Below are 16,497 nucleotides of genomic sequence, written 5' to 3' on the forward strand. Positions count from 1 at the left end.
ATGCCCTCCGCCAATCGCAAAACCGTCCCAGCATGGGCACTTCGGGACCAGTGACCTAACCTAGAGCACAGGCAATAACAATTTTGAATCAGAAAATGTGCACTGAAAGAAAAGGGAATGCCAAGGGCTGTCGCAATACTTCAAGCTTGGCACTCCGCAATAGAGGAGGCATGAAACAATAAAACGAGACAAGCCAAAGAGCCGACGATTCAAGGCCAAGCGTTAAGGTCCTTTTACAGTTGTTCCCACCGGCGTGGTTAAAACAAATGACTCGTCTCGCGGCTATAGATAGGTCACAAAAAAGAACGGTTTTACGTAAAAGAATGCCGAAATAAAGTTCAAGCCCACGTTGAACACTCGACCAACGAATTCAGTTTTCTAACGCCCTCTTGAGGGCTCTGTACAAAGTGACATAGGAAAAAAAATGGAAGCAAAACGAAATTTAAATTAAAGTGGATGAGGAGAAAGGGCGCTAAAAAGAAAAAAGAGCGATTTCGCCTCTCCGTTCGATTACGAAAAGCCAGAGGGTGGAAGGAGGGATGAAGGGAAAGATGGGGGGTGCGGGGTGCGGGGATAGGGGGGGGGGGGGGCTAAAGAGGGCATTCTTTTCTTGTCTGAGCTGAGCAGAAACAAGTAAAGAAGCCGAGGAAAGACGCGGCATTAATTCTTCCTTGCCGCCAGCGAAATGGGAAAAAATTGCGGACACAAATAAAGACAGACGCTCCTTCCAGGCTCGTTCTCATTCGCACATTTCTTCTGGCTCACTATCACCTGTACGGTGCCAGAAATGTGCTCGGAACTTCCAGCACAAGACCAGCGAGATCTCGCGGCATTGTCAAGTCGACCCTCTTTTCTTTGTATTCTCCAACTCTCCTTTCAGACTTCTAAGCCGTAGACAAAGCATTACAGTTTATTAGAAAGGATATGCACAGTAAAGGCCGTGTGCAAAAAAAAGCGTTTCGTCTCCGAGCGAAATAAACAACTCCAGCTAAAGAGAAATAAAACCCAGTTCCACCCAGCGAGAAATCTGCTGAACCTGCTCCTACCCTGCCGTACGCACGGAATACAGCAGACTTACGAAAAGACTCGGACTGCAACAACTCCGTTGTTAAAAGAAATTCAGAACTTTTATCGACTTCCTTCTAACTTCTAACGAAAAGGTGCCATTTTCGAACGAGCGCGCAGGCCTAGTTACAATTTTTTACCACATTTTCTTCATCTAGATTGATTTTACAAACTGAAAATACCATACATAGATCTACTTCCCCTAAGGCAGCTTCCTTACGCGAAGCGGATGCTTAAAATGGGAGTGGAATGTGATATACCACGTAGATCACAATTAAGCGCAGATGCTCGCATTCAACTCTGCAACACGCGATCTACATGTCAGGGGCGTCCTTTTCTTGTAGGTCATATTTGACGGCTGATGTTGACTACCAGCATAAAAAGACCTCATCTCTAGAGGAAATTCTGGTTAAAATGTTGACAGTGGCTATCATTCATTTCCACCCACGAAAATGTACTTAAAAAAACTTGGGGCGTAAATTGGGATCTCTACTGTTGAACCGGTTTAAAAAAATCCACGCAAAAAATTTAGCGCAGTCCAACCTCTAGTATTGGTTTGCAAATGCGCCCGCATTCTACATAATTCGGTAATTCTTTTTTTTTTTGAACCACCATAGAATGTTCTTGCTGTTTCCTACGCAAGAAAAAGAACGGAATAAAATATTTTATTGAAAATTCAATTTTATTTGAAACATCTCTTCCTGCCCTTCACTAACAAACCTACAGAACGCTTGGGATTCCACGGGTTGATTTGTAAAAGCGTCAGGATATCACATCACATTCCGTTCAGCACAAGAACACTCTTTAGACGTATTTATATACAGTCTAATCCACTTATAACGATCCCAGATATAAGGATCTATCGGATATAACGACCATACTTCGGTGCACTTACGACTTTCCTACGCTACCCACTGAAACTGTGTCCAGATATACCGAACGTTTTTCAAAGCGTCCTACTTTTACAACGAACACTTCCGACACGGTCACGGTAAAGATATGGCGCATAAGAAGGGAAAAAGGCATCATAAGAAGGCAAAAAATGGAGGAAGAAATGACTGACTGCAACGGCTTACTTGCATGAATGCTTTGCTCTGTGGACAGCCAATGCACTCGCCATTTGTACAAGTGCGGCACGCACACACACAGCTGGCTGGCGCCGCATCTTTTCAAAGTGCTACAAGTTGTTCCGCGCCTCCGCCAGATGGCGCCACGGGTCCCGCGACCGAGAGAAGACGCAGTGAAACATCCCCCTCGCGAGGGGCACGATCAAATGCAGAGCATTTCCGGGGGCGCACGACGTTAAGTAGTTTGCGTTACGTTAATGTTGTTGCACTTGTGGCAACTGCTGACGAGAGAGCGCTCGTCAGCAGTAATTTGAATGAGTCAACGATATAGGGCGCGTTCGTAGCGTCCCATTCTGTGTCGGCTTTGTGGCGCAGTGGGTAGAGCACGATGTACATTGCGTTCCGCCCGCAGGGTCGAGGGATCGAAACCGGGCGCCGGATAGTATTTTTTTTTTATATAGTAGGGAGGGGTGCGGACAACGACGGTGCGGACTACGGATGTCAACGCGGGTAACATTGTGAGTTACTGAAATGCTCTGCATTTAAAAAATAAGAAGGGTGCATGAAGCCTGGCAGTCAGCTGGCGGTCAGCCAACGAAAGCATAGTATTTAATATTTAAGATCCGCACTCCGTATCAACTGCCGCTCAAGTGTTTCTATCACCGGTGCCTATCTTCACGCCACCCGAGTCGACGCGAACGCTGCCCTGAGCGCTGCAAATAGCGGCGGTGGTAATTTAGCTGCCATCTAGAGATCGCGGTTGGCCGACAGTTCGTTTGAACAGTTGATGCCAGATGGGGTCTTGCAGCTACGGCCAAATTATAGGCTAAACCTACTTGCCATCGATACAAGAAACACTGCTGCTACGGAACACCTCCTGAAGATAACTTCCATCGGAGACATACCTGTCCGCACCTACGAGCCCCGCCCAGAGAACTGTGCTCGTGGAGTCATCAGAGGAGTGCCACAGGACATCTCTGATTCTGAACTTCATGACAACTTGCGGCAGCGAACACCAGTGCGATCAGTGCGGCGTTTGGGAACCTCTGGGGTAGTGCAAATTGTATTTGCTACTGACACGAGACCAGACTACGTAATATTGGGCTACACTCGATACCAAGTGTACGACTATTCGGAAAAACCGACACAGTGCACCCGCTGTCAGCGTTTTGGCCACATCGCAGCGACATGTACCCGCAAGCTGCGTTGTGCGCGCTGTGGGGGAGATCATGAGCTTGCGGCATGTAAGTCTGCTGAAAAGCTATGTGCAAACTGTGGCAAAACACACCAAGCCGATTTTCCTTACTGCCCAACGTTCCTGCAAGTGAAAGGCATATATCGGTACAAGAGCGAGAACAAGGTTGACTACAAGGCTGCGAAAGCGGCGGTCTTATCTAAAAAACGCTCTGGGAAGCGAAACGCGAGCAAGATTCACACAAAGGAGCCAAGTCAGCCAGTGTCTGAGGATATGGACTTTGACGTTACTGACTTTCCGCCGCTACAACCCCAGTCGTCAGACCAAGTTCCTCAAAGTCCTGCTCGGCCCGCAGGCCCACAGCAGCCTGCCTGGAAACGCTCCAACCAATTGCGCATGGGTCGTTCCAACAGAGAGCCGTCGGCAAACTCAAGCTCCTCCCTTCTTACGCTCATTGAAGCTGTGCGTTCAATCCTAGCGCCTTTTTCGTCTCCTGTGGCTCAAGCCATTTTAACCCTCCTAAACACCATTACTCCGCTCTTACGGGAATGGCTGTAAACCATCTCGGGAGTAACGAATCAGTGCCCATGCAAACACTTCGAAATCGGGCAACTGTGTTTCAGTGGAATGCCTGTGGTCTGCGCTCCCGCTTGTCCGACCTGCGTCAGCTAGTTAACAAGCATAAATTCCCGGTCATTGCCATCTCAGAATCCCGCCTGCGATCGGATATTCGTCTGTCGGGGTACACACTGCATCAGTCTTCGACGACCTTCGACCAGAGCAGAGTGCTACTCGGAATTCGTCAGGACTTGACCTTTGCGCTTCACACTGTCGCACAAGACGCATCCAACGAATACATTGCAGCAACAGTAAAGCATGGCCGTGCAACCTTCACCATAATAACCGGGTACGTCCCACCAAGGGCAAAATTCAACACGAAGCTCCTGGAAGACATTTTGTCCACTACACCTCCCCCGCACTTGCTCACAGGAGATTTCAATGCACACCACCCAGCTTGGGGCAGCACAAAGACTACATCAAGGGGAAGCAGTTTGCTCCGTGTTGCCAACGAAGCGGGCCTGGACGTGTTAAACACTGGATGCCCCACATTTTTCCGCGGCAAAACTTCAAGTGTGTTGGATGTCACTATGGCCTCTGCTTCCCTGCTGCCGTCCGTGTCCTGGCATTCCGATATTGAAAGCTTTGGTAGCGACCACGTGCCCACATACACAATAATTGAAGGAATTTGTGGAGGACCGTCTAAGCGGAAGGCATACTGTGTGAACTGGGACACCTACCAAAACCTATTAGAAGATAATGCTGGAGCCTTCACAACAAGCGATGAGCTCGCAGTTGCCGTAGGTCGGGCCAAATCAGAATCAACACGGCAAAGTCTACTTCCCAAGCCATGGTCTACATTTGATGGGGACTATGAACATCTTCGCGCTATTCGTCGGAGAGCCGAGCGCCGGGCCAGAAAAACCCTACTGCCAGACGACATCCGAGCTTCCAGGCGTGCGCAGAAGCGCGTTCAGAAGCACATGGCCACGCTTGCCAAAAACCGGTGGGCCCAGTTTTGTTCTAAATTAGATCCACGCAAGCCACTGACACGCATATGGCAGGTATTCCGCAGCCTGAGAGCCCCACCCAGTCAGATTCACCCATTTTCTTCAGTAGCCCTCAAGCGTGGAGTCAGTGAAGTAGACGTCGCAGAAGAATTTTGCATAAAAGTCAGTGCTCCCCAGAGCCCTTCTCTGATTCCCGCGCAGCTGACCGAGTGGCTTCCTACCACAAATGCTGTGATGATGGATGAGCCCTTTACCATCAATGAGCTATCTGCAGCGTTAAAATCTGTTAATTTGTCCACCTCGCCTGGGCCTGATGGAGTTAGCTATTCGGCTCTGCGACATCTCGGCAACAAGGCTCTTCTGCGATTGCTGAGTATATACAACGCATCGTGGCAGACTGGCTGTGTTGAGGCAAGCTGCAAAATTGCCCGACTGGTACCGGTTCTCAAGCCGGGAAAATGTCCCACAGACATAAACTCTTACCGACCAATTGCTCTATTAAGCTGCATTGGTAAGGTAATGGAAAAAATGGTACTACAGCGGCTTGTCTGGGACCTCGAAAACAGGAATGTCTACCCGCCAGAGATGTCAGGATTCAGGCAAGGAAGGAGCAGCATTGACAATGTGATCGCCTTGGTAACAGATGTTCGTGCACAAAAGGCTGCGAAAAGGTTCACCATTGCTGTCTTCCTAGACATAAAGGCAGCATTTGACAGTGTTTCCCACGAAGCAATTAGAAGGGAGGTGGCCTTTGTAGGACTTCGAGGCCGAATGCAAGCCTGGATCGGTGATTACCTGAAGGATCGGTATGTCTACATGACAACCAAAGACGGTGACACGACACGACATGCCATCACGCAGGGTGTCCCACAAGGTGGTGTTCTGAGCCCGACACTGTTCAGTATATGCCTCATCCGCATCACAAAGGTACTACCTCAAGGAATTCACATCTCAGTGTATGCTGACGACATCTGCATCTGGGCTTCGGGCAGGAACCGCAGACACATAAGAGCAAAAGTGCAGAAGGCTCTGTTCGCCATTGAAAAATACCTCAGCAGCTGCGGGCTGCTTCTGTCTCCTGAGAAGTGCGCTGCCATGGCATTCACCAAGCGCGATGTATCTCGATACCCACTGGAGATACACGGCGTGCAGATACCCTATGTTTGCAATCACAAATTTCTAGGCATTACAATTGACCGTTCGTTGTCCTGGGCTCCCCATATCAGGCGGCTAAAGGAGCGACTCCTTTCGTTCGTTCACGTTTTGCGGATGATGACAGGAAGCACCTGGGGCTGCTCAGTGTCAGCACTCTTGCGACTCTACAAAGCGCTTTTCGTAGGCCTCTTGCGATATAGCCTTCCAGCTTTACATGCTGTGTCCAGGACGAACTTGAAGGTTCTGGAAGGCTTGCAAGCTCGAGCACTGCGAACATGCCTGGGCCTTCCAAAATGCACCTCCACGATAGGAACCTTATGTGAGGCAAGGTGCTTTTCTGCGACCACTCTCCGTTCACAAGAATTGCTCCGTACTGGCCTTCGACATGTTTCTCGATGCTTTGCTCATCCACTGGCTGCCGCTTCTGCATCTCGCGTGGTGCATGTCCTGCCATCTAATTACCTCCGACCCAAGCTGCCTGCTACTCCACCGTGGTTGTACTCGGCATGGGCTGTGTGCACCACTGTACCTGGAATAGGCAAAAAGTCGTCTATGCCAGCATCTGCCTTGAGATATTTCGTCTTGGAGCATATCCAAACCCGTTATCCAGACCACATCCAAGTGTACACGGATGGATCCGTGGCTTCGGCGTCTTCGGCAATCGGCGTATGGATTCCGTCAGCGGGACGGTCCATTAAAGAAAAGCTCAGCCACAGAACATCCTCCACGGCAACTGAGCTAGCAGCTGTCAGAGCAGCACTTCTTTACATAAGCGGAAGACCCGCTCGGCGGTGGGTAATTCTTTCCGATTCCCGCCCAGCCTTGCAACTACTAAATAAGCCGCCTGATTGTCGCAATCAACTTATCTGCGATATGAACGAAATATTTTCTAGTGCGGTGCGCGAAGGACATGAAATTTTCCTTCAGTGGATACCAGGTCATTCTGGTATAACGGGCAACAAGATCTCCGATGCGGTCGCCAGAGAAGCCCACGACCTCAACTTCACCATTGGAATCCCGTTCTCCAACGAGGATAGCAAAGCAGCTGCAATCGACCTAGGATGGCAACTCCAGCTGCCGGCTTGGCAGGATCCTCTGAGCAGCTATGCGCCTCTTCATGCTATAGACCCTCAGTGCGATTTCCCCTATCCACGGGGTCTGCCAAAGCGCACTGAAGGCGTGTTACACCGGCTGCGACTAAATGTTGCATACACCCGAAGCTTCTTGTTTAAGCTGGGCTGGGTAGAGTCGCCATTGTGTACAGTGTGCTCTACTACAGACCACATCAGGCACATTTTAAGCCACTGCTCGCGATATGCCACTCAGCGGGCAACAGCGTCGAAGGCACTTGTGCGACTACGACGCGGAGGTACTCTAGAACTTTCACACTTCCTTGGACCCTGGCAAAATCGTGAGGAGGCAGTGCTCGGTACAAAAACACTGCTTACTTTTCTTGCGGAAACAGGGCTGGAAGAGGTTCTGTGAACTCTCTGAGCATGTACAATTTGTATATGTGTGCATTTCTCCTCTTACTCCCCTTTCTTTCTTTCCTTTTCTTTTTCTGTCTTTTTTTCGCTGTCACCTCACTGTATTCACCCCATCTGGAGTAGCAAGCCCTACCGTTAGTGGGGCTGACCTCTTCAGCTTTCATTAAAGGCGTTCTCTCTCTCTCTCTCTCTGCTGATAACAAATTGTGGTGACATTCGAACTTCGAATGTCATCACGAAGTTCGAATGATATTCGAAATTCGAAATTCGAACTGCGAACTTTCGAACTTCGCTCTTCTCCGGCCGAAGCGACGCAGCTCCCGGTATACGATCAGCCTGGCGCGGCAGATAGCTATACATCGCCACCACGGCGAGTGGAGATTTTGAAGGCGTCCGAAATAATTTCTTCGCCGGCATTGAGCCGGTAGCCGCAGGTTCGACGCAAACACAGTTTAGTTCGTTCGTAAGCAACCAGCGGGCGTCCCATCATGAAGCGGAAAGGCTTAACGTGTCACCGAAGGGGTTGTTCGACATGTTCACTAATTCGCGCGTTTTAAACGGCGAGTTCATATACAACGAACTACCGATATAACGACTACTTTTCGCGGAATATTCAAGTTCGTTATAAGCGGGTTTGACTCAGCTGGTCGAACCGGAACCGAACCGGTATCTTTTTTTGCTGGAAGTGAACACGAACCCGAAACGTTATTTTTTTAGTCCGCTGAACCCGAACTGGAACTGAACCGAAAAAAATAAATAGCGATTACCAGTTCGTGACAAAACGACAAAACAGTTCTGTTGTTGGTAACGTGGGGTCTATGTCATTCGGGGCTTCTCTCTTCCCCGCGCAATCAACTTAACACCTTCGCCCACTTTCCGCTTCAGAATATTAACAAGAAAACGCTTGAAAGCTCCCTTCGTGGTCGCAGCGTTGTTAAAAGATTGTGCACGAATGATGTAATGGTATGTTAGTACTGGTCGTGCAAGCATGGTGCAAGGATGGTAAAAGATATGTCCTACTCTCGGCGTAGCTTGCCGGGTGGTTAAAGCACCGACATAGCCATTTCCTCGCTGCGACTGTACAAAGGCAATCGGGCAGCGAGACTGCTGCACAGCGCACCGACCTAGCCTCAAAGCCTACATGTGCCCACGTGTAGCTCCTTAAAAGTGCGGAAATTTTGGCTGGTTTGAACATAATCGTAAGAATGTAAACAACACTCGAAGGATGGGACACAGGATCAAAGAGGCGCACTCTTGCGCTGACCGATACAGCAACCGTGTTGTTGTATTGCTTAAGGCATGGACTTTATACAGGCGAGGCCAACCGAGGCTTCTTGGAACCTCATTGTGCGGGAGTCCCGAAATTGAAGACACGTGTCAATGCAACATTTCGAATGTCAATTGAAATTCTAGAGATTGCAATCTTTCTAATTGAGAGGTGCGCCCACAGTTGGAGTTGGAGAATCTTTCGTACCGTAGCCTCTTTTACAGCAAAAGCTGCTCTTCCCAGGCTGATGGAACTCTCTGTTTTGTGCGTGTGCGTACGTGCGTGCTTGCTTGCGTGCTCTTTACGTGGAAGTATTTTTTTAGGGGCGAAGTTCCTAAAGCCATGGGTCTGTTTATCCCCTGTGTCTCGTGGTACGTAACCGCCGCATGCTTTCGGAGATGTCGCAAAGTGGGCCGCGTTGCACGCGCAAGAACCGGTTGCAACCGGCAGCGCAAACTCGGCATCGGGAGCGCGAGCTTGTCTGTGTTCGCCAAAGGAGGCGCGAGCGCACGTGCACTGCGAGGGGGAGATCACGCAAGAGATCACGCCACGAACGCAGGCAGTCGTTCTCGAAGATCGAACGAGACGCAAGGACCTTTGCTCGTTTCGTCTCGTCTTGTTCGGGCACAAGTTCGCCCTAAATAAAAGTTCTTTCTTTACCGTTGTGTCCCATCCTACGTGACAAATTGTGGTGGAGGTGCGGGGTAGTCCTCGATGGCGCGGGGTCTTTCACCAGGTGTGGGCCTGGGAGCATTGACTCCGAAAATAAAAGTTGATTTGTACAATGTACGCACACAGTCTTACGTCTTTCTTAATGATGTAATGGGCGAACTTTCACGGGAGAGTTACAGTTACCGATGATCTCCCCCTCTCGAGCTTCGCCCCACTTATCATCATTCATTCCGTGGATATGGCGTGATTTTTTTTTTGTAGATTGTTTTTGTATTGCGATGCCGGCAGCATTCCCTCTAGCTTGACGTGGTAGGAAGCCCGATGTCGAAGGTGCCGCAGCCTGCGGGCGGTGATATTTCTGTGCTGCGTCTCCTTAACGATTAGCTTGGGACACTAAACGGACCATTAGGAGAAAGCCCACCTTACCTTATTAGTAACACACTTTTAGTAACTTGCTCAACTCCGCTATAGCTTTAAAAACGTCGCTTTCACCAGAAAATATAACAAACGTAAAAAAAAGTCCAAATTTTCTACTGCACAACGTCAGGGGTGACGTAATAAAAAGCAATAAAAACTGTTGGCTGTGTGTTTACTTCTTGTTAGCATTCAAAAGTACTGTAAATCAGAAAAACAGGTATCAATAGATCCCGCGGGGATGTCTTATGGCGCGAGGTTTACGTCGCCCCTAGGACTACATAAGTACATGAATAAAATGTGGCTGGTACTTCAGGCCTGATTTAATAAACTTGACTTTAAAACTGCACCAATTTTATGAAAAAGCCGTACTTTGAACGGCCAAAAACTGTATTTGATTTTTATCTTGCCCTAAACTACAAAACGTTTTGTCTTCGCACTTCGGTGACTACTCAAATTTCTGAACCGGCTCGCGAACCGGTTCCTGGGAGGACTGGTTCAACCCATGTCCTGGAGTAGATCTCAAATCGACGCAAGAACATTCGGCAGCCCATGGCCTTCGTGTTAGTGAGTACCTGTAATAATTCTACCGATCAGCCGTCTTCTAATGAAGAGACTGTGGCACGACGGCCCGGACTACGGCTGTTTAGAGGATAAAGTTTTCTCTCTCTCTCTCTCTCTCTCTCTCTCTCTCTCTCTCTCTCTCTCTCTCTCTCTCTCTCTCTCTCTCTCTCTCTCTCTCTCTCTCTCTCTCTCTCTCTCTCTCTCTCTCTCATAAGAAGTTCATCCGATGTGATAAGCATTTATGATTGCAGCCATACAAAGGTCCTACTCGTCCGTCCGCAGACAACATAAAAAGGAAAAAAATAGCAGTCATAGTGAAAAGTTGAATGCGCCGCTGGGCTTCGCCGTTGCCTCGAGGGCTGAAGCAGACGTCATTTGAATTGCAAATGGCTGCGCCACTGCGTGTCAAAGCAACGTGTTCCATCGGCATAAGCACGTTCGACCGGCTATCGCGGTACCCCCGAGAGAGCTGTGGAACAACACCCCCGACATTAGTTCTGCGTTGAAGCACGAGCGTACGGGGAGGTCCTCCATGTGCAAAACGAGGACGGGATGTCCCGTGCCCTTTTCAAGTTTGAAAAAGATAATGAAAAAAAAAAAGCTTGGGTTTCAATGTTTACTTGTGCGGAAAGCGGAAATGTTCGTTTTGCCAGCGATACCCTGGAATTAAACGGTTTAACAAAACTTGTTGAGCCGGCTGGTTCATGCTTATTGGAAAGAATAAAAGGGGCCGCTAAGCAGACGAAGACGAAGTAGAAACGCACGCCACATATTATTCTTTCCAATAAGAATTAGACGGATTCCTCGCTATCTTTCCATTTGTTTAGTTATTCCGGGGCAACAACTTGGTAACTCTCCTCCCGAAACTTTCTGGTCACGTGAGATATATGGCTTGAGCCTTCTATGGAGACCGAATGCAGACTCCGAACACCCCTTTTGTATCTACGGACAACATATAGAAATACCTGCTCTCGAACCTGGGTTTCTATCTGATTTGACATCTAATTTGCCGCAACACGGTAGAACGCAAGTTGTCGCCCGCCTTACGGGCTACAGATTCGAATTAAGCCCGCGAAATTTCCAGGAAAACATCAATTCCTGCATGTATCCGGGTTCAGTTTAATTTCAAGTTGATCTCTTTGTTTAAAAGGCAGAACATAAACTGAAAAAGTGTTTAAAGGATGCAGGTGGGGATCTATGTAGAGTTTTGGGGTAGGCACTGCCGAATGAAGCATTGTTCCTCAATTTCAAGCACAAATCTAGCAAATACTGTAGGTCTAGCAAAGAACACAAAATGGAATACGCCTGAAATATCAAACGTCCACTGTTTTTCTTCGCTTCCCTGAAGTTTCAGGTGTCAACACCCCACACGAACACGCGAGTCAATCAGTAACACTAAAGCCATACCGGGAAACAAATACCGTACTCCGACCACGAGAATCCCGGATGGAGATAAGAGGGACAGGCCACTGATTAACCTGACTCCGTGTCACAGGCGACGGAGGCGGCGTGATCTAAAGTAATTGTTTTTCAAGCTTCACCACAAGATACGTCTCTGCTCCCTCGGCCCCAAGCAGGTCTTCACTGCACTCGAAAAGCACGGGCTCAGTAAAGGGGCCTGCGCCTATTAGGGTAGCGAAGAAGATGCGACGACCGGCGGCGTCGCGACGGGGGTCATAACAAACCTTCGCCCACGGCAGGATCGATGTGAATAAAGTCATTTCCAGTCAAGTCCAGTCCCTCGGCACCGTCTGCCAGGAAGTACCTACTCCTACCCCCCACACTTCACGACACGAGACGTTACATTTTTCACCCAAACACAGACACGTCCACCTTCTCCACTGGTGAGCGACGGGAGATCTTAAGTAAAATTTTAAAGTAAAACCAAAGCGGTAAACATTGTCTAATTGTGTATCACTGCAGAGAGAGAGAGAGAGAGACAGAGGGAGGGAGGGAGGGAGGGAGGGAGGGAGGGAGGGACTGAAAGAGAGAGAGAGAGAGGGAGACCGACAGAGACAGACAGAGAGAAGGGGCCAGGTGGGAGGGAGGGGGGAGGGAGGGAGGGAAAGAGAGAGAGAGACCGACAGAGACAGACAGAGAGAAGGGGCCAGGTGGGAGGGAAGGAGGGGGAGAGAGAGATTGAGTGAGAGAGAAAGACAGAGACACAGGGACAGGCAGACAGACAGACAGACAGACAGACAGACAGACAGAGAGGGAGGGAGGGAGGGGAGATATTGAAAGAGAGAGAGAGACCAACAGAGACAGAGAGAGAAGGGGCAGGTAGGAGGGAGGGAGGGGAAGAGAGAGATTGAGTGAGAGAGAAAGACAGAGACAGACACACACACACACAGAGAGAGAGAGAGAGAGAGAGAGAGAGAGAGAGAGAGAGAGAGATCTTGCTGTTCAGCCCCGTCTTGAAGGATCAGCTCCGGCTGGTTAAGGGCCAGGTGGCCAAGGCAGCATATGGACTCCCGTGAAGAGGGAGCCATCCTCATCCGGTGGCTTTCACGCTGGCATGCTCTGCAATAAAGTTCTCCTCCTCCGCACACACTATCTTGCGTGTGCGTTTGCCACGTTTGGGTGTGTATCCGAGGCTTCCATGTTTCAGGCAGTTACCACCTAAAACTTGATTGAACATCTATTGGTAGATCTTCAAAATGCGCGGGTATCCCCTACCTTTGCCTCGTGAACTCGAGGCTCGGACTAATGCGCACGTCTTGCTACGGCTTCCTACTCTGCCGCCATGCACTGGCTCACACTCCGTGCGCAAGCGATAGCGAAAGTCACGGCACCCGTCGAGACAGCGCGAATGAATGCAGGTGGTGTGCCGCGCTTCGACTGGACGTCACCCTAACCACGGCCGCTCGATGGAATCGAGCGGCCGTGCCCTAACAACATCAGCACCGCTTTCAAAGCAGCACCCTTCTTTCACGAAGGCAGCTTGCTGCACGTTCTCTCCCTCCTCAACCGTTCTGTTCTGTTCTGTCCATCCCTCTGCTGACAGAGCGACGCGAAAATTTTGCCGGCTTGCTCCATCTATTGCTCACGCAATAATAACATACACATAAATTGGGAATACCCCAGGGATCAACGTTCCCGGCATCATTTTCACGGTTACTCCTCCCTCATGGAATCCCACTTGCCTCAGTTCAACATCATGCATCGTTGCTGTCCACATGCCCCTTCCGCAGACCCCGAGACAGCAGTCAAGCATCTTGTCAGTGTGACCGTGATACACAATGCAGGCCACTCCAGCGAGACATGCGATCGATGCTCATTGACGTATTCGCACAGAATATTTGCAGCGGTTACCGCGCACGCGCCAGTCAAGACTGATCTTTATGTGTCCAGCAAACGCAGCCATCATAAGCTCAGTTTATTACGTCTCCAAAAAGTTCAGTGATCCAAGTTTTTTTAAGCGAAAGCTTCCTTAGTGGTACCGATGGCGTCCTGTCAAAAAACTAATGCATTTCCCCGTAGACCGGTTGGTCGACCGAAAAGCTCTTACGCACGGCGCGGGCGTTAAACAGGGTTTCCATTGTGTCAAAACGATTGCTCGATAACAGCAAAAAAGGGACGGCTTTAGATAAGACAATACACGCATCGAACATGCAGAGGAAGCACATGCAGCCGTAATGAATTCACAGTATAGGTATAGGCGGACGAATACCATTACTTTGCTGCGTTTACCCCAGATAAGGGATTCGATGCTTTGATAGCCGGACAGTCTAATTGGAGGGGGTAGATTATGGCCCATGCGTCTTCATCATTACGTCAGGAAATACGTGGAGTGCCAGTGGAATGCCAGAAGCCTGAAACCTCGCATTTCTGACTTTCGCCAGTTTCTGCTCACAAATCTCTTCCCGATTACTGTGATATGTGAGAAGAAGCCCAATATACCTTCATCTCATAAACCACATACCGGTATGCATTTAATCATTCGCAGGTGCGTTTACTTAGTGCGCGAAGAATCGTCGCATGGGCTCGTTCTCCGTTTGTGATTTGTGTCTTTAAGGGTTCGAAGATCGATTGGACGCAGTCAGCGAAGGATGTACGCACTTTAGAGGTGGTTTGGATGCGCTTCTGACGCAGATTTGATGTTATGAAGCTTCCGCGCTTCCCTCAACTTTTGTTACGAAGGGATGGTAAAGCTTTTCACCATTTCTTACACACAGCCGGCTCCGGCGTTAAGAAGACTTGCAAGGGGGGAAGCTTGGGTGAATTCGTATGCTGATGCTGTAACAGGAGAAACAGCGCAAACAGACGAATACACGAAAGTAAGGAAGCGCGGTGGTTTACAATGCAAACACGGCGTTTACTACGCGCAACAGTTGTACGTTGGGAAACCAACTTTATTCCTACGCCAGAACCACAGCACGCGCCGGTAATGCAACGGCAAAACCATTAATCACGCACCACCCGGAACATGGCGAGGTGTTGAACAGCCGTCCGTAATAAGCCGGCCGCACCGGGCTCCCCAGTGTATCCACCGGCAGGTGAGAATACATTAGAGCGCGCTTTCATGAACACGGCAAACCGGCATAAAACACAACGCGCAAGATTTGTTACTACGCCACTCACGACCTCAATTTTCGCCCACACGAAAGACGGCGAGCAACGCAAACGAGTGAAAAGCAATAAAGCTGGAAGTACCAGAACGCAAAATTGGAAAACGAGGACGGAGCATGCGGGAACTGCTACCCATGGTGCGACCGAACGCATTGAGGTTGCGTTCATTTAAGTGAATTAATTATGCCGCAACCAAACAAGTGAGCCTAATTTATGGGCACTTTAGGTCCCGCCAAAAAAGAGCAGGCACGGAGGAAATGTTTTATTGTAGGGTGGTTGCTTTCCCAAATCTGTCAAGTCTAGAAGCTCGGTTCGTTGCTTATACACTATGCGGTGTAGAGACGGCCTGAATACCGCAACTAAACGCCATAAACGCGTCATCAGGCTGCCTGGGCACACAGGGAGCGCTACGCCAGTGGATCGTTGCCGTATGGACCAGGCACAAAGGTGGATAACACGGTGTGAATGGCCACTGTTGCTTCACAGAGGTAGGAATTCAGGAACGTTTACTTATACCGGGCTGAAGAGCTGGCACGGACAGCTAGTGTTTGTGACATTCACAAAATGTTCAGGGCACATGAAATACTGGAAATATATTAAGCGATTTGTTCCTGGGGATTGTCTATTTGGGTAATAAAGCGAAAAAAAATGGCTGCACACATGAACAAAATGGCAGCACCTCCACTCCGTGGATGATGGCGAGGGTGCGGAGTACGGGGACTCGAAATGACATCCAAGTTGCGTCCCGAGTGACATCCAAGTTGCGCCCCGACCGTCATTAGATTTGAGCCGTGAGGTGCACGTTGATTATTCCCTAAATGAAACTGCAACTCACGGCTCAAATGGAATTTCGCTTGATTTTCGCTTGATGGTGGTGCGCGCATGTATCGACGCGGACGGTCATTGGGAGGTACTCCGCACCGTTACAGGCGAGGGAGTAAGCCGTTTGACTCTCGTGTACTAACTGACACATGGTCGTAGCCCAATGGGTAAGACGGCTGACATTAACTCTGTCGGGTCTATCAGACACAGGCTCGAATCCTGCCGGTGCCTGTGTGATTTTTCGCGATTGTAAATGCTATGCGCTCGGACGCGGACGGACATTGTGCGGTCCTAAGGTACTCCGCACCTAATAATGAGCTGATTAATATTGAAGACGTCAACGATGCATTAGGCACCTACGTTGAACGCGGCAATGAATAACGATAGCAAGTCGTTCTAGATGAGCACTTTGAGATGAGGAGCTGATGCTAGTCGGTTCATTTCCGCAGGTGCACCGCCATAACACACACACACACACACACACACACACACGCACATGGTTGCACGCATGATAATCACGTCTACGGCAAAAATACCGTAACACAATGCCTGCTCAGATCTGGAGGGATATATCGGGTACATTTCCCACAACCATATTTTCCCAAAATTCAGGTATGCTTTATAGTAAAACTGCACTGAATGGAAGGAGGAG

The sequence above is a fragment of the Haemaphysalis longicornis genome, unplaced genomic scaffold, assembly GCF_048455015.1.
Source record: "Haemaphysalis longicornis isolate Haplotype H1 unplaced genomic scaffold, Haemaphysalis longicornis Haplotype H1 scaffold_12, whole genome shotgun sequence".
In the NCBI taxonomy this organism is placed as follows: domain Eukaryota; kingdom Metazoa; phylum Arthropoda; class Arachnida; order Ixodida; family Ixodidae; genus Haemaphysalis; species Haemaphysalis longicornis.